We start from the raw sequence: 20,031 nt of genomic DNA, 5'->3' as shown, positions 1-20,031 counted from the left end.
ACAGGGACAGAGCCAAGCCGCTGCCTACCGCTTAATACTTAACTACTATATATGAGGATTGCCTCAAAGCAAAAGCTAATGCCTTTACTAATTCCAGGAGAGAGGCTGATTCAGTTCGCCTCGGAGAACCTGGTGACGGAGATCCTGATCCACCCGCAGATGAACACGCTGATGCAGTGCATGCGGAACCTGCTCAGCTCGTTCACGAGGCACAGGCACCTCGTGCACGCTGGATACACCTTCGCCGGAAACGGCTCCTGGATCATGCAAGTGAGTTGACGCAACACCATCTTCTGTTAATGCTGGAGCTCGAACGTGGACATTAGACACAACCATCGCCAGGTTTTGACTAATTTATGTATATAGTTGAGGGTTTGTAAAAATGAACAATCATGAACCTAAATGGCGTTAAGTAGCCAATATAATCGCATTGAGATAATGTGGAATCGCCTACATTCTCGTCCATCTCCGTCGGACTTTTGCCGTAATGAGCTATTGGCAGAACTATCCGATACGATAAGCTAAAATTTTGAAGCGTATGCTTGTTGGCGGACAAGGCTTAAAAGGGATAGTTGTCGCTTATTGTCAAAGCTAGACAGTCATGTAGCTACACTGGTGGTAGGACCTCTTGTGAGTCCGCGCGGGTAGGTACCACCACCCTGCTTATTTCTGCCGTGAAGCAGTAATGCGTTTCGGTTTGAAGGGTGGGGTAGTCGTTGTAACTATACTTGAGACCTTAGAACTTATAAGGAGGGTGGCGCATTTACGTTGTAGATGTCTATGGGCTCCAGCAACCACTTAACACCAGGTTGGACGTGTGAGCTCGTCCACCCATACAAGCAATAAAAAAATAAAAAAGTTCAGAACCCGGGCGGAGTAAGGGGGCTACCGCGGTCAACACTCCATATTATTATACAAATATACCTACTTTTTGACTATTTTTCAATATTCATTGTGTTTCGGTGCGCAATAAAGCATATTCTGTCTCTCTCTTTCTCTCTTTTTAATAAATGAAATTCAAGTTGTACTTAAACGAAGATAAATCCATGGCACTTCAGCTTCGAAACAAAAGAACAATTTGCGAAGTCCTTCGCGTTAGATAAGGCACGAAACAAGATAATTGCACGAGATATCCCTTAATCTCTCGGGAACGAACTTCACTTTGGTCATTTAGATTTAGGTGAATTGGATGTTTTAACAGTGTAATTAAGGTCTGATTTCTTAAAAGTGTTCCTTACGTCGTTACGTTTTCAAAGCCTGTGTTCACAGCGATCATTCTGGAAATTTCAAACTGAAATTTTATGAGTTCTGTATATTTTGTCTGTTCATGATTAATCACTGTTATTGTTGGCGTTTCCCTTAATATCCATTATTTTATAATTTTGAAACAGTCCTCGTTTTTTTTGTTTTTTATTGCATAGATTACCGGAGCCCATAGACAACTACAACGTAAATGCCGCCACCCACCTTGAGATATGAGTTCTGAGGTCTCCGTATAGTTACAACGGCTGCCCCAACCTTCAACCCGAAACGCATTACTGCTTCACGAGAGAAATAGGCAGGGTGAGAACCTACCCGTGCGGACTCACAAGATGTCCTACCACCAGTAATTACGCAAATTTTAGTGGTTTGATTTTTGTTACACGATGTTATTCCTTCACCGTGGAAGTAAATCGTGAGCATTTATTAAGTACGTATTTCATTAGAAAAATTGGTACCCGCCTGCGGGATTCAATCTCCGTTGCATCGCTACATACGAATGCACCGGACGTCTTATCCTTTAGCCACAACGACTTCAAATTGTTATATCTTCAATACTATATATGGACGGAGGAACTCACGATACGACAGTGGAATTAAATCGTTTCAAGAGCCCATAGACATCAAACATGAATGACACTCACCACTTTGAGACATGAGGTTGAGCCACGTCAGCACAACCAGTACTTCATAACGCGCTAATAAAACTCGCATCTTACCCTAATACTAATGCAAAAACTATAATCATATACACGAAAAACCAACTCAAAATACATAAATGTAAATGAAAGAATTTAAGAAAACTTATACAAAATTTTCCACTCTAAAAGTTTTACATCGATTGTTCCACAGAGAAATAGGTGTTTTTCTCTCATCCATTTTCATTCGTTAGAAACATTATGAACTTTCAACTTTCCCTGAAGCTGGAAACTGAAAACAAACTTAACTTTCTTCAATTAACGAAGATTCCTTTGGACGAGTCCGAAGTTACAGAAGCGGATAAGCAATTTAAATAAAGCTTTAGAAATAGGTTTACACTTACATTTTTTTTTATTGCATTGATGCGTGGACGATCTCACAGCCCACCTGGTGTGAAGTGGTTACTGGAGCCCATAGACATCTACAACGTAAATCCGCCACCCACCTTGAGATTTAAGTTCTAAGGTCTCAAGTCTAGTTACAACGGCTGCCCCACCCTTCATACCGAAACGCATTACTGCTCACGGCAGAAATAGGCAGGGTGGTGGTACCTACCCGCGCGGACTCACAAGAGGTCCTACCACCAGTTGACCGACTTTTGTAATTGGGTTTAATAAACGAATAAGCGATCTGAAGCTTAAGACGTTAAAGCCCCATGGCTTAAGGGATGCACGCCCGGTGTATTCTTATCAAACAATATTGCCGCCAGGAGCAAGCGCATACCCTGTATAATACGCTTTTATTAGCTTCAGACGTATGTATGTTTGTAACGGAATCTTTGAACATGATTTTGACCCCCTTAAAAGGGTCGGATTAACTGATTGGTATACTTATTAAGGACTGATGACAATTCAATATATTAAAGAATTTGAAAAAAAAAAAAAAAAATTTAAAAAAATGAAATTCAACTAAAAAATGAAAAATAAATAATAGCTTAAAAAAACTAACAGGGTGCGCTTTTATATAAAATCCAACTGAAGAACAGAGGGTAGGTTTTGGTAAATTTGAATTAGGAATGGTGTGGGAAAGAATGATTTTGTTGTGGAAAAAGCGTGGGGTGCATGGTATCAGTAGTTATAAATATTTTATGAACAGATATGAGTAGAAGGGTTATTTTGATAATATCCAGAAAAGCACCCCACGTTTTTTTTACAATAAAATCCTTTTTATCTTACACTATTTTTAATTCAAATTTATTAAAACTTATTTTCTATTTTTTAGTTGGATTTTCTAAAAAAATTGTTAGTTTTTTTAAACTATTATTTATTATAATAAGAGACGTAATTACTAGTTTATGTATCTATGTATAAGTCTGAGTGGGTAGATAACATATCTCTAAACACCAGGCATGAGCTAATTGCGCCCTGAAAAATAATAAGTCGCAGACAATAGTGGGAAATTTATTATAATTTACCTATCAAATGAGACTTGAAATACGTACTCAACAAATGTTCACGATTGACTTCTACGGTGAAGGAATAACGTCGTGTAACAAAAATCAAACCCGCAAAATTATAATTTGCGTAATTACTGGTGGCAGGACTTCTTGTGAATCCGCGCAGGTAGGTACCACCACCCACCTATTTCTGCCGTGAAGCATGCGTTTCGGTTTGAAGGGTGGGGCAGCCGTTGTAACTATACTTGAGACCTTAGAACTTATACCTCAAGGTGGGTGGCGCATTTACGTTGTAGATGTCTATGAACTCCAGTAACCACTTAGCACCAGGTGGGCTGTGAGCTCGTCCACCCATCTAAGCAATAAAAAAATATCGAGCTCTTAAAAATTTGTCGCAAAATTAAAATTCCAGTGAATGAACCGCAATTTTATTTCCAGGACGGGACCTTCTCCCTGGCAGACTTCACAGACGCATACCAAGAGAACGAGGTGCAACGCGTTATTCGCGCGTACGAAAACTCCATCTCGATCGATGTCCACTGCTCTACCAGCGGCGGGGGCGAGTGGGGCAGGCTCCCCGAGATGCCCTTCGTCAAATACTGCAAAATCAGGGTCAACCCTACTGATAAACTGGACCCTAGCTCTCAGGCCATCAAGGATTTTATCTGTAAGTACACTCTCTCCTTCATCGCTTCCTCATTACTGAGGGTCGTGACCACCTTGATCCAGTTTTTGCACCAGCTTCCTCCAATGTGCTATGCATTCGGCTTGCTTAATGGCGCCCGGGACGCTGGTGTTTGTGGCCTCCTTGACAATGTCCGTCCACCTGGTTGGCAATCTTCCTCGACTTCTCTTTCATCACAAAATCATTTCTATACTAACATAGCGCTATACATTAAAACATTCTGCTAGTCGTCATACTGAAAAGATTTCATCCAAGGTCCCACACTAACCTAGAATACCATTTGATTGATACAAGTTAAAGGGTTTCGTGATTTGCAAATCCGTGACTCAAAATTATTTACTGGAGGTCCTCTTGTGAGTCCGCACGGATAGGTTACCACCACCCCGCCTATTTCTGCCGTGAAGCGGTAATGTGTTTCGGTTTGAAAGATGGGGTAGTCGTTGTAACTATAAGACTTTAGAACTTATATTTCAAGGTGGGTGGCGCATTTACGTTGTAGATGTCTATGGACTTCAGTAACCACTTAATACCAGGTGGGCTGTGAGATCGTCCACGCATATAAGCATTAAAAAAAAAAACTTTATCATACAGACGAGAGTTCAATGAAACGTAAATAGTTTATACGATAATATCATAGTTCAGTAAACAAAAGAGGATATTGTATGATGGCAGTATCCTCTTGTGAGAATATGCTGTTTACCCTCCATCAGTGCCAAACTAATTCGATGATGGGGCTTACATACATAAACACACACACACACACATCCGAATAATATACGAACACACTATCACTGTATGCTGGCTAGGACTATTCAATTCACTCAAATCAGTGGTGTGTCAACGTAAGCTATAGCTAAACCGTATTCCGTGCTAAGCTGCATACAGCACACGACCTTTGTGCGACGAACTTAGCAGTAAATTTGACGGGATTGAATTGCAAATTCTCAGAACGTTGCCACAGCTAGAACTTCATTCTAACTTGGCGTAATTGAGAAGCGATAGAACGAACTAGAATATTTCACTCCAAAAACCTTTTATCTATACAAATAAATAAAATTGAAGTGTCTGTTTGTAATAATAAAATAACCACTTTTTACTAAATGCGCAAGTAAATACTACAGTACATATACCAACTTTTTTTTTTCTGTCTGTCTGTCTGTCTGTTTGTTCCGACTAATCTCTGCAACGGCTGGATCGATTTTGACGATACTTTCACTGATAGGTAGCTCTGATGATATAAGGAGTAGCCTAGGCTACTTTTTTTTGACTAGCATCGCCGCGGTGTCACCCGCGGTACGACAATAACCGCGTGTAACATCGCGGGACTCAGATATCATCAATAATAAAATTTAATGTTTCCGAAGCGAAGCGAAGGGGGGGTCGCTTAGTTGTAACATAAAGTTTTAACAAATTTAATGTAGTTAAACGTGACCTATTGTGTCATAGGCATCCTCCATTACTTCCGTATCCTTTTGTGTCTGTCTGATTACTTTTTCAATTTATTTGATTACTGCTATTATACTTAACGTAGTTTTTTTTTTCGAAATATCTTGAACCTACATTTCAGTAGTTCGAATTGATAAAGATAAGGATTCCTTATAAAGTATAATAGAGTTGTGGGTCTGCTCATCATTCTAGTAAAAATCTACACATGCATTCATCATAAGTGTGGGAACACTAACTGTTACACCTTAAAAACAAAATTATCAATCCTAAATAAATAATACTTCACTTAACGACACGGTCCTGAAATCATTTGGTAGTTATTGGCTCAACGTCCGTATAACTTCATATCATCCGGGCGTCACACACAAGAAATATTCCTAAAACTGTAAAAAAATAACATTAATTTCAAATCGCGTTTAACTCTAAACTTGGAGCTCAAAAGCTTACGGCAGAATAAATTACGGAAGCGTCGCGTACGTATAATCTGAGCTTATTTTGCTTAGTTATATCGTATCTTACATCCTTATATTAAGCTCTGTCGAAATAAAAGTTTCGGGAATACATTGTTCGGAACTCATAATAGGGTGTAAAAGCTCTTCGGTTTTGCTGAAGTGCTTTTCGTATTAAAAAGTTTAAGGGTGTGTATGTTATTCTAGGGTTTTTTTTATAATACTGATATTTTTATAACATTTCTGAATGTTACAGTTATATTAAAGTTACAAGTTTGAATTACTTTTTATTGGTGTTAGGGAGTGTTGAGTTCGGCCGTGTAGGAACCATTATTCTGTTTAAATCTGTTGTGGATCAATCATGCGTTCCGATTCTAAGGGTAATTATTGAAACTTCAACTAAACCTTATCTATTAGTTAACTAACCAAAATTAGGGTAAAAAGAAAATCTAACAAATTCTTAAGCGACGAAAAGATAAGACAATAAGACAATAAGCAAGCAACAGAAGTCGATTTTTTTTTCTTAGATGGGTGGACGAACTCACAGTCCACCTGGTATTAATCGGTTACTGGAGACCATAGAAATCTACAACGTAAATGCGCCACCCATCTTGAGATATAAGTTCTATGGTCTCAGTATAGTTACATGGAAATATAGTTAGTTACGATGGAAAGAGAAAGATAATATTGTATAAAACATCGATGCTCAAGATATGATTTAAGAGAGAAAAAAGCAAACACAGATTAATGAAAAATCAGTCTAGTTTTAGTGTTGAAAATTAAGTATTGTTCGAACTATTAGTCGAATTATTCACCCAGCCTCTAGAGAGAGAGAGAAAGTTAGAACTAATTAAGTTCTACGTCGACAACACGAAATCACTACTAGCTCTCTGTTACAAATTGCGGCACTGCAATATCATATTTAGAGCGACCATCTTGAATTACCTGACGAGTTGTGGGTGAAGCTAAGTTCGTAGCTAACTTGAAATTGCTTCTACAAGTTATAACGCAATGTACATCGTTTAGCGTATTCGGAAGTTTTATGCATTATAAACTGTTTATGTCATCAACAAATTTTATAATTGAAATGAAAAACAGATTTTAATCACTGATGTAATACCACCCGTTTGTTTTTCAATAGCAAATTTAGTTTTTATTGCTATTACTAAATGCTCAGGAGTTGTGTTTTAAGAAATTCAGGATATATTTTTTTTATTTTTATTTTTATTGATTTGATGCGTGGATGAGCTCACAGCCCACCTGGTGTTAAGTGGTTACTGGAGCCCATAGACATCCACAACGTAAATGCGCCACCCACCTATGAGATATAAGTTCTAAGGTCTCAAGTATAGTTATAACAGCTGCCTTTCCCTTCAAACCGAAACGCATTACTGCTTCACGGCAGAAATAGGCGGGGTGGTGGTACCCGCGCGGACTCTCAAGAGGTCCTATCACCAGGTATCGCCCGTGTTTGCCTTTGCATACATACGGTCTATCTGATAGTGAGTGGTCACCGTCATTCACAAGCATCAGTATAGTCAGCCTCAAATCTTTAGTTATTTATTTACTAAAGTCATACAATTACTTTACGTTCTATATTATTTAATTTCTCTAAAAGTCTCTAATGCTTATAAGAGTTTTTATTACCCAACGCAAGTAGCAGGCACCTGGTAGTAATTAGTGCTGAACTAATCTCGATTTGATTAGATCACCTGAGGGAAACAGGCTGTAGCTAGGTAATCTAGGTCACGTTATTTACTCTTGAGATACTTTAGCTCTAGCTTCTTGGAGCCAATGTTTGAGCCATATATTCCAATAAAGAAAAAAAAATACTATTATTTAGATCTCTCTAGTTACTAATTAATATTTGTGTACAAACAATTAAATTCGAAATATTTAAATATTTGAGATGATATCAAGAGATAGCTTACTTCAGCAAATCGTTATCCAAACCGGAAAGAAATTAATGCGTAACAATATAGTTTTCTCTGTCTATCAACCAAATTTCATTACTTATCTATACTAATATAATAAATAGGAAAGATTTGTTTGTTTGTTTGTATTGAATAGGCTCCGAAACTACTGAACCGATTTGAAAAATTCTTTCACTGCTGGAAAGCTACACTATCCCCGAGTGACATAGGCTATAATCTTTTTTGAAAAAAATTAGGTATCCTTACTAAAACTCCAATAATGTAACCCAAGGTGTAAAAAATTATCTAAAATATTCATTACATCGCGTGTCCTGCGAAAACTATTGATGATAGAATAAAATAATGTACTACGACTTTGCAGAACACATTATTGTTTACAAAAAGTGTCGCGACAGCATATTGTGTGCATAAGTGTTCTTTTATTTTAAAAAATAAAACAACGTCAAATATCGTTGAAATTTTTGTTAAAGATCCGAGCGAAGCCGCGTAGCCGCCGGAGCGGGCCGCTAGTGACTAATATAAACTAACATTATTATTATCCAGCCTAATAATAGATGGCGCCAACAACATCATTTGCATAACAATTACAATACTTATTTAAATTATTACTGTTACTTATACTGTAAATTATTATTAATATTCATGCTTTATTAATATTTCATTATTTATACAGTCACTTGTGTTTTTAAACAATAATAAAAACATATTCGGAACATTTTCACATCAAAACAGTGTCTGCTATATATTAAATATGGTAGAATAACAGTTTCATGTTGCTAATAATAAATAACAACATAGAATAAATTAAAATATACATTATTACTAGTTGACCCGGCAAGCGTTGTTTTGCCATATATAAAATTTCTAGGGAATTTCTAGTCTCGAAAAAAAAAACTAAATTATTGTAAGTGTGGAAGGATGTGGTAAATGAGTGAAAGAGATATCATAGCGCTGTGAAGGATGAGGGAATATAAAAATAACAAAACCTCATTCAACCACATAATGTCTCATTTTAACATTTTAAATGTCCAAAATACAAAAAATAAATGTTAGGGGTGGACAACCCTTATCACTTAGGGGTATGAAAAATAGATAGTAGCCGATTCTCAGACCTACTGAACATGCATATAAAATTTCATAAAAATCAGTCAGAGGAGTATGGTAACTAACAATGTGACACGAGAATTTTATATATACTAGTGGACCCGCAGTAGTCGAAATTCGACTATAACTAATAGGAATTGTATGTTTGTACACTATTATGATTGTATTTTATACTTCTATAATCACAAATTTCGCCAAGACTACACTATAAAAAATATTAACTAAGACAAACAATATATTTTGATCTATTCTCAGTTTGACAGCAGACACAAGAACAAAAGTTTGACAATAAATAAATAGTAGGTATGCATGCGTGTGTGTGTCAAATGTAGGGTAGTGTGTGTAATGTTTTTTTTATTGATTTAATGTATCTTTTATGCATTATTTAAAAAAAATATTAGCATTGTGCACTTCTTCTTTATATTCTCTATAAGTGTGGAAAATTTTATACTCCTCCGTCCGCCCAATTTTCGTAAAAAGGGATACAACATTTTTGCTTCACGTATTAATATATAGATAAGATGTCAATTATTGCGAATGCACCCGTATATACGACGTTGTAAAGCTAAACAAATATCTTCGATCCTGAGGAGGGAGGCAGAATTCCTTTATTGTAAATTCCTTGGATTTCAGCCCTCATATTGTACGAGACACAATAGACATAGCTCATGCACTTATAGCCTGGTCTAATATCGATAACCAGAACTCCAAAGATTATTATAACAGTCCGGTGATTAGATACTTCGAGATATTATAGGAACCGACAGTTGAGCAATGTTAGACGTTCAAAAGACCTACACTGCTTTTCTGTATCGTGTATTTTGGGAAGAGACGAAAAAGGAACCGGTGTCTTCATAACTCGTTCACCAAATACATTTATGTATATCGTGATTTTTTTTTTAATGCTTAGACACTTGTTTAAGCATTAAAGTGGTCGAGCTCACAGCCCACCTGGTGTTAAGTGGCTACTGGAGCTCATAGACATCTACAACGTAAATGCGCCACCCACCTTGAGATATGAGTTTTAAAGTCTCAATACAGTTACAACGGCTGCCCGACACTTCGAACCGAAACGCATTACTGCTTCACGGCGGAAATAGGCGGGACGGAATCAAACTCGGATTCCGTGTAATCAGGATTTTTATTGTTTATTTATTATCTATAAATTAATACGTGAAGCAAAAGCTTTGGACCCATTTTTACGAAAATTGCGAGGACGGAGGATTATGAAATTTCTCTCACTTATAGAGAATATAGAGAAGGAGTGCAGAATGTTAACTTTTTTTAAATTATGCCTAAAAAATACATTAAATCAATAAAAAAAACATTACAAGCACTACCATGTATTTGACACAACACGCTTGCTTACTATTTGTTTATTGTCAAACTTTTCTTATTGCTTATAGTCTGTGGTCAATTTGAGAATAGATTAAATATTGTTTGTCTTTATTAATATTTGTCTTGATTAATATTTGTCTAAAGTGTAGTCTTGGCGAAATCTGTGTTTATAGAAGTTTAATAAATAGGCTTTGACAACAGAATCATAATAGTGTACAAACTTATAATTTCAATTAATTATTGTCGAATTTTGACTACCGGGGGGCCACTAGTCCGTGTAATTCGCTGAACCTAACGAACCGTCGAAATCAGTGTTGCCAATGTAAACTCGAATATTTACCTAATAAAAAATATTTTTACGGCCTCATTTCACACTTTGTATTGTCATTACATTAATTCCAATGTTTCGAATATTTTACAGTTTTAATGGTCACGGATGACTAGAATGTTATTTATTCATCGAAATTTGAAGGCTGTGTTAGCTGCCGCCTATTTTTCTTTAAAAAAATATTCCAAGACTCTTAGTTTTCAAACGAAACATGTAGACGACATGACAGATACATTTTTACTGGTGTTAAGACGTCTTGTGAGTCCGCACGGGTAGGTACCACCACCCTGCATATTTCTGCCGTGAAGCAGTAATGCGTTTCGGTTCGAAAGGTTGGGGCAGCCGTTGTACTTTAAAAACTAAGACAGTACAAGTCACATCTCAAGTTATGTGTCGGCATTTACGTTGTAGTTGTCTATGGGCTCCGGTAACCACTTAACAGCAGATGGGCTGTGAGCTCGTCCACCCATCTAAGCAATAAAAAAAACCTGTCACGTTCGCTGGTTTTGTGTTTACCGAAAGCAGCCTATTATCCGGTTAGTCCTTAAGTCGCCTATTTCGAAATCGCGCGTCATTATAACCAGTGTGTTTGAAAGGACCGCTTCTTGGTAAACGATTTTTTGGTGCTTGGGGATTTGTTATTTGATTTGCTTGTGGTAAAAATGAGGAAGCCTTTCATTGAGGTCGTTTTGAACTGAAACTATAGCATAATATGTAACGCATTTTTCATTTCAGCATATCTGAACCCGTACGTGGTTCCGGCTAGCTTGGAGCAACTCCTGGTTTCCAGCGACGTGGTCGGCAACATCAGGTTCAGCCACCCAACGCTGTACGTATTCCCGGGGGGTCAAGGAGACGCTGCATTGTTCGGCATTAACGGATTCAATATGCTTGGTGAGTTGAAAATAAATATTAAGTATATTATATAATAATATAATGTATTATTTTATGGACCATAAAAGAAAGTTTAGCCCAGTAAAATTATAGCACAAAATGAGTTGCTCTGTATAGAGAAACCTATATTGCTACCTACACTATTGCTCCACCAGTTTTTATCTTTCATATATTTCAATATTCAAAATATCATATATGTCACCTGTATAACTTATTATAACCTCTTTTAAGATTTATGTCATAAATCTTATAGAGGTTACATATTATTATATAGTTAGTTACATGTAATTCCGACTCTGTATGGTACCTGAGTGCTACATGTCCTTTTTTAAACCAGTTTTATAATGAATACTCCGCGGTAGGGCATGGCTGTGCCTTAACGTATCCAGAATACCTAGTCCCTAATTTGGAATTGGGGAGACAAAATTAACATTTCTTTCTTAATGTTTTCCTGAAACAAACACATTTTTGTAATTTTTTTGAAGTGAAATCTTCTTTAACATCGTTGTGATTTGAAAGCCGATGAAACGAAAAAGCGACAGTAATAAATAATAGTTAAAAAAAAACAATAAACGCGCTTTATATAAAATTCAACTAAAAATAAATTAAAAATAAATTAATAATATATTTTCAAATTAAATAAATTTAAATTGAAAATAGTGTAAAAAAATATATTTTATTGTAAAAAAAGCGTGGGGTGCTTTTTAAGATATGATTGAAATAATAATTCTTCTACTCATATCTATCAGAAAAACACCCCAGCCACCAGCGTGTAAAAAGAGATAGACTCATAAATTCATAAGATTTAACATGGGAGAAAATGAGATAGGAAGCATTATACAGTGTTTCTTATATTCGTGGTTCTCTTCGTACCTAATATTCGTGCCTAATAAATACATTCTGAATAAACCTATGTAATATATACAAATAAAATGTAAAATAATTATGAGACTTTGTGTAACTATGATCATTACTAAAACCTACAATAATTATCCTCTTCCCGAAAATTTTCATTCGTCATCTTGAAGCCAACATTTTTGAAGGTTTCACTTCTACCACGTGTGAATTGCACACATGTTTTTTCCCCTGATAGATAGAAGATTCGTTTGCCTCCACATTCGGCATTATTCATATTGTTCCGTCTTATCAGTGCTATTTGTAGCCCAATAGAAGGATAGTATTCCCCTACTTATCTCGGAACGCAAACATTGAGCCATTTCCTCCGTAATCTCATATAGCTGCGAGCGGATTCGCTGTTTTTCGTATTTTCCAGTAAACGTGTTGGATGTTTGCCGAGAATCGACCATTACTGTGTATTTTGTTTATTGACAAAGGAATCGGGTAATCTGAAGCAAAAAGGTTCACGTCAATTCGAAAACAAAATTTTTATTTTCATATATTTTATTATAATATATATATCAAAAAACATTGAAATAACTTTTTTCCGTTTTAAAAAGCCTCAAATCATTCATTAACATTGTAATTTTTTGTGTCTGCTTAAAAAGCAATTAATTTAAGCAAACTGATTTTTACTGGTGATAGGACCTCTTGTGAGTCCGCGCGGGTAGGTACCACCGCCCTGCCTATTTCTGCCGTGAAGCAGTAATGCGTTTCGGTTTAAAGGGTGGGGCAGCCGTTGTAACTATACTGAGACCTTAGAATTTATATCTTAAGATGGGTGGCGCATTTACGTTGTAGATGTCTATGGGCTCCAGTAACCACTTAACACCAGGTGGGCTGTGAGATCGTCCACCCATCTAGGCAATAAAAAAAAATAAAAAAATTAAGATATAAAATCAACAATAAAGACCAATTAAGTTGTTTATTGCTTATTTTATTAAATAAATTGTTGAGAAAAATAAAATAAACCGAATTTGTAAATGACTTAAATGACTATCTGTAACCAACACTGTTATTCCTGAATACTAAAAGTAATTGCAGAATTCTTCTTTAAGTCTCTAAAAACTCTCATTAATCGTATCGATTTTTAATACTAATTACATTTACTTGTTACACAATTCCATCAGTATGCGATCGACATCGGAGCGCTATTTCGTGAAAGCGGCACGACACGAGAACCCTCTCATCGTAGCCTCCAGTAACTACATTCCCGATCTTGCGGACCGAATGGTAAACAGACGACGTCGCCCAAAACACGTCATTTCGGATCCTCCCGATTCACGAGGTCATCCGAGGTCATCGTTCTCGTCGAACCCATCGCTTACGACGAAGGGCTCGGCGAGTAAACTAACCCACAGACACAGCCCACTGAGTTTCAAGCCACGATCTTCTGAGCGGGTGCGTTTCCGATCCATTGGTAGCTCTGCTCTTTCTAGGGTCAGTGTTAGCAACTTCGCCAGGTTTGAGCCCCGTGAGCTCACCTACTCGTTTGGTAACGCTGATATAGGCTATCAGCATAGGTAGGGAAAAAAAATTACACAACAAAATAATAATTATCATGTAACTAATGTGTGTATTTTCGTCTAGGAATTAAATTATTAGTAGCCACTCACAGAGACAGGTTACCATTGGCGAAATGGGCATAAAACCTACCCTCATTCTATGGTTAGCTTAGAATCATTTTGCTAGCTTATTTTGGCCTCAAATGACGTCGTATTTTGAAAGATAAGAAATTGCGCGCTCCGTATTTCTACGAGTATGTTATCTTTCTGTAAATAACACTGAGTGGATGTTGTAGTCCTAGAGTGACCCGCTGGTACATAGGGCCCTCGCAAGTTGTCTCCACTTGACCCTGTCTTGTGCTTGCTCCTTAACATCACTTCAGGTCACGTCGGCAGTCCTCATGTTACTCTCCACACCACGTTGCGTCGCCAAGTATGTATGTACAGGGCGACTAGGTCTTTTCCTACCACGCGGCTACCACTTTTTGCGTTGTGGTAATCGACCGTCGACTGTATTTATTGTTTTGAGATATTTATTTATCCCTATATGAAAAATGAAAGACTTCATATAAGAAAAATATTAAATTGATGCGTTGGCTGAATTTGAAAGAGAAAGAGTGTCATGGCGGCATCGCTCGCTGATATTTTGACGTTCAGAAACTGACACCACTCAAAAGAGATCGATGCTACGTTGACTCCACTACGTCCTATAGTGTATCCTATCCAACGCCATTTCTTACTGGTGGTAGGACCTCTTGTGATCCGCGCGGGTAGGTATCACCACCCTGCCTATTTTGCCGTAAAGCAGTAATGCGTTTCTATTAGATATCATTTCTTCATAGTAAACATTTCTATTAGAAATCCCGCCCACAGGTAAACTGATATAAGACATGTCACAACTCTACGCTATTGTCCTATAAATGTCAGTATTCTATTAACAATACACGTTCCATTAGTGAACAATGGCTTCGAACATGACGTGGACTTGTAGCAGGCTAGCACGTGTCGATATGTGAATTGATTGGCGAAAGGGGATTGCTTCATAAAGCCACTGAGGCGTACTTTAAATAAAATTAATTAATTTATAAATGCGGTAAAACGCTCACCAGCTCTTGGTAAAGCCGTTGTTTGTGGGTGGAGTGTAAGTAGATAGAGTCTGAGAAAGGTCTGGCCATCCCTATGCTCTACTAAAGTAGCGCCATTCCACGGTCACCGTCCTCGTCGAAGGGCTCGACGAGCGAATTAACCCATAGACACAGCCCACTGAGTTTCTCGCCGGATCTTCTAAGTGGGTCGCGTTTCCGATCCGATGGTAGATTCTGCGAAGCACTGCTCTTGCTAGGGCCAGTGTTAGCAACACCTCCGGTTTGAGCCCCGTGAGCTCACCTACACATTAGGGTGAAGCTGCGGCTTATTAATTTGAAACATTAATCAATTGGGCGGAAATTAAACGAAACGAGATGAGATGAGAGATTGTGTTTCTTTTTCTCATATTTGCGCAATTTTACAGATGCCAAACAGTTAATAAGCCACCGTTATTACACGTTTAAACCCGAAGAAATAATAAACGGACAAAATAAAATAATTCACACAATTCTCTCATCGCGTTCCAAAAGTCCTAAAATCGCGACGTCTTTCCTACGCCGCAGAAAAGGATACAATAATATAAAGCACCTTACCTTAAAAATTCTTATTGTTTGGTAAGCTCCAAAAATATAATTGAAAATTTGTGATTTTTTTGTTTTTAAATTTTAATACTTTAAGGTATGCGCTTCATTTGAAAGAGAGAGAAAGTGTATTTTTTTTCTAGAATAAAAGAGACTATTTAATTTTATAAGCTGATAGAATACTCTGTGCGGAGAGGAGTGCTTTGAGGAATTGTGTGAGATGATACCATCATCTCGTTTTTACCACCGCACCGCCCGCCAACGGAGTAGGGTTCATCCATACTACCTGGAGCTACTGCGTTCATCCACAGTGCGTTTCCAGAGATCTTTTTCGCCACGTACTATCCGGCTTTGGAATGAGCTCCCCTCCACGGTGTTTCCCGAGCGCAATGACATATCCTTCTTCAAACGAGGCTTGTGGAGAGTACTTTACGGTAAGCAGCGGCTTGGCTCTGCTCCTGGCATTGTTGAAGTCCATGGGCGACGGTAACCACTCATCATAAGGTTGGCCATATGCTCGCCTGCGTTAAAGGGCAATAAAAAAAATATAAAAAAAAATGTATAAAAGTCGCACGAAGTATAAAACAAATTTCCTTAAAACTTTTAGTTAAGGCACGTCAATTGTAAAGATATGATATGATATGCGACGTGATCTTTACCAACTACACTTTGTTATTACATTAGGCTTGCGTAGATGTAATGTTTAAACACATTTTTACTGGTGGTAGGACCTCTTGTAAGTCCGCGCGGATAGGTACCACCGCCCTGCCTATTTCTGCCGTGAAGCAGTAATGCGTATCGGTTTGAAGGGTGGGGCAGCCGTTGTAACTATACTGAGAACTTAGAACTTATATCTCAAGGCGGGTGGCGCATTTACGTTGTAGATGTCCATGGGCTCCAGTAACTACTTAACACCAGGTGGGCTGTGAGCTCGTCCACCCATCTAAGCAATAAAAAAAAAAGTTTATGATTTTCATTTTATTATTTCTAACTTTACGAATAATTTACGATTTTCGAGGTTACGGAGATTAAACCGTAAAAGTGACTTTAATTAGTTCTGCTAATGATGATGATCCTGACTGAATGATCTTTATCATTTGCCAGCGCCTAAGTTAATAAAAAATCAATTGAAATTCATAATCCCAAGCTTCAGTGTTTGCGATTGATAAGATTCTCGTTCAATTTAGAGTAGTTCACTTTGGAAGCGAGCTTTCGAACCAATCCCCGTGCGATTTATTTTTCAATCAAGCCCGGTTTAAGCTTTTTGTTTGAGTACCGATTTGTGTTTGAAACTTTCAGAGCTTGTGAATATTGAGCTTAACGTGTGTGAGATTTAAGAAGCAGTTGTATAGCATATATCTGTATTTAGGAGTGGCATTAATATTACCACGCTCATGGCTACTCATTGTGGGCTCAACAGAAATCCGGGCGAGAAAGTTGTGTTCATCATGTTTAGAGTTTAACAATTAATCACGACATAGAACTCAGTTCTTAGATTAGCTACGATCAACTCAATAATAAAGCAGAGCATAGTTCGCCACTTTCATTATATTCTATTCTGGACTGCCTAGATTCTCATACAGCATTTGTTCATCATTATCATATGTTATATATTCCAAAAACATAAATAAATATTCCTTTTTTTCCTAACAATTATAAACTTTGCACTAAGGGTGACTCATAATTATATTACATCATATAAAAAAAACAAATTTCTTTAATTCCAGAAAATAGAAAAATCGATTATTATTTTAAATGTCCAAGGAAATAAATTGATTAAATCATTTTGATTATTAGTTTTTACCAAAATTGCCAAAATTATAATTCACAAATAATGGATGAATAGAATTTGTTGAAATATCAATTAAAAAGAAATTGATTAATAAATTATATTGAGCAATCTTGATAAGACTAAAAAAAGGGTGCGTGTACTTATACGTGTACGCGCGTAAGAAGTTATACTTTATTTTTATTTTTTTTTTATTTTATTTAAATTTTAATCAATTTGAAAAAAAATCGATTAAACAACATTCTCACACACGCATATTGGACGTCCCTTTTCTTGACATCGTATAAATTCCGTATATCTTGGTACGATTCGGAAAGTTCACTTGCGGCTATATCGTCAAGTTACGTCGGTCGTATTGTAATGAGCGATTTAGTGGGCAACTTCATTTCTGTTAATTTTGTGTCACGGTGCGCGCGCATCGTAAAATTTCACTCTCATCAATTTTTCATAACGCCTAAAGAAGTATAACTTCAAAAAATTCTTTTCTTTCAAAATTGCCCCGACTGCCCCTAGTGTAAATCCACTACTGTATGTAGTTCAGTTTAGATCTGAATAGTTTGGTCAGCCGCTATACCTACTATCGAACTGAGACTTAAAGATCTACAGTACTAAAAACCTTAATAAATAATTTTCTCCTTTGTTTCCAGTTGATGGCGGTTTCTCCCGCAAGGCTTGCTGGTGGGACTTCGCCCGTCACCTCGATCGCCTCGACGCGGTCCTATTCACAAGACTCAACAACTGCTCCGCCTCGGGAATGTCGTCCGTGCTGCGCAGGAAGGCCACTGCTAATGTTTACCCTCAAATCGGACATTTCTTCTGTAACTTAGAGGTGAGGTCATAAATCTTACTATCAACAAACCGTTAAGCTTACGGTCTATGTAATTAAAGTTTTTCCCTGGTGGTAGGACCTCTTGGGAGTCCGCACAGGTAGGTACCACCACCCCGCCTATTTCCGCCGTGAAGCAGTAATGCGTTTCGGATTGAAGGGTGGGGTGGCCGTTGTAACTATACTGAGACCTTAGAACGTTTATCTCGAGGTGGGTGGCGCATTTACGTTGTAGATGTCTATGGGCTCCAGTAACCACCAGGTGGGCTGTGAGCTCGTCCATCCATCTAAGCAATAAAAAATAAAAAAAAGTATCAATCGTCACTTCTCGATATCGGCTATCCTACTGAGAAAATGTTCCAGCAAAATAATGAAAGTTTGCTTGGAAGAAACGCATGTTAAGGATATTTTGTGAACTTCCCTGACATAAGCGGGATGCTGGTGTTTAAGCACCGTTTCTTACTGGTAGTAGGACCTCTTGTGAGTCCGCGCGGGTAGGTACCACCACCCTGCCTATTTCTGCCGTGAAGCAGTAATGCGTTTCGGTTTGTAACCACGTAACTAACACCAAGTGGGCTGTGAGCTCATCCACCCATCTAAGCAATAAAAAAAAACCTGTCACGTTCGCTGGTTTAGTGTTTAGCGAAAGCAGCCTATTAGTTATAAAGCAGTCCTTAAGTTGCCTATTTCGAAATCCCGCGTCATTAGAGCCAATGTGTTTGGAAGAACTGGTTATTGATGAGCGAATTTTTGGCGCTTGGGGATTTCTTATTTGATTTGCTTGTGGTAGCGCCAAAAATGAGGAAGTCTTATATTAAGGTCGTTTTGAACTGAAACTATAGCATATGTAAGACGATGATATAAGAAGCTGTTGAATAGCGTCTTGTAGTCGCCTTTGCAAGGCCGTGGTAACTCTACCTTCATACACTTCGTTGAACAATTTGCCTACCGATATTGCACATGTAGTCTCAATTAATTACAGAATAGGTTTTTTTTTAATCGAACATTAATTACTCAGCTTATTTCACTTAATTAATATAAGATAGTGTTAGTGTTATTTCAACTCTTAGCTCGAAGCGGTTGTCTCTTTACACGTTTAAATATAATTAATTAATCGACACGACCTGACAAGTCAAGGCGGATAGCAACTAATACCACAAAATCACTGGTGGTAGGACATCCTGTGAGTCTGCACGGGTAGGTACCACCACCCTGCCTATTTCTGCCGTGAAGCAGTAGTGCGTTACGGTTTGGAGGGTGGGGCAGCTGTTGTAACTATACTGAGACCTTAGAACTTATATCTCAAGAAGGATGGCGCATTTACGTTGTAGATGTCTATGAGTTCCAGTAACCACTTAATAACCAGGTGGGCTGGGAGCTCGTCCACCAATCTAAGCAATAAAAAAAACATTAAAATATTGTGGACATGAAATTATTTTATGACCAATATCAAATGAAGCTGCCGAGTCAGTTTTAATTATTAAGTTCTATGGTACTCAGTGGAGCAGAATAAAATAACTTATCCAATTTCTCTTCATTACATTCAGTTGATTATGTTATTCCAGTAACACAGTCGTCTTTTCAAGTGATCTAAGAAATTCATTTTTAATATTTTAGTACCTAGTGCAATTTTTGAAGTGCGTTATCATGGTGACTGCGCAAACGGTGATAAATCAAAATGGTCTGAATTTTGTACAAAAAAAATACAGTTCTTTAAAAAATCACTAGTGCCTTGTGAAACTAATAGAGAAATCAAAAACATTATTCGTTTTATTAATAACAGCCAGCTCAGTATGTTCTAATAACAATATAGG

This window comes from Bombyx mandarina, chromosome 21 (genome assembly GCF_030267445.1).
Source record: "Bombyx mandarina strain Sakado chromosome 21, ASM3026744v2".
Lineage (NCBI taxonomy): Eukaryota > Metazoa > Arthropoda > Insecta > Lepidoptera > Bombycidae > Bombyx > Bombyx mandarina.
Note: the sequence above shows the minus strand (reverse complement) of the source record.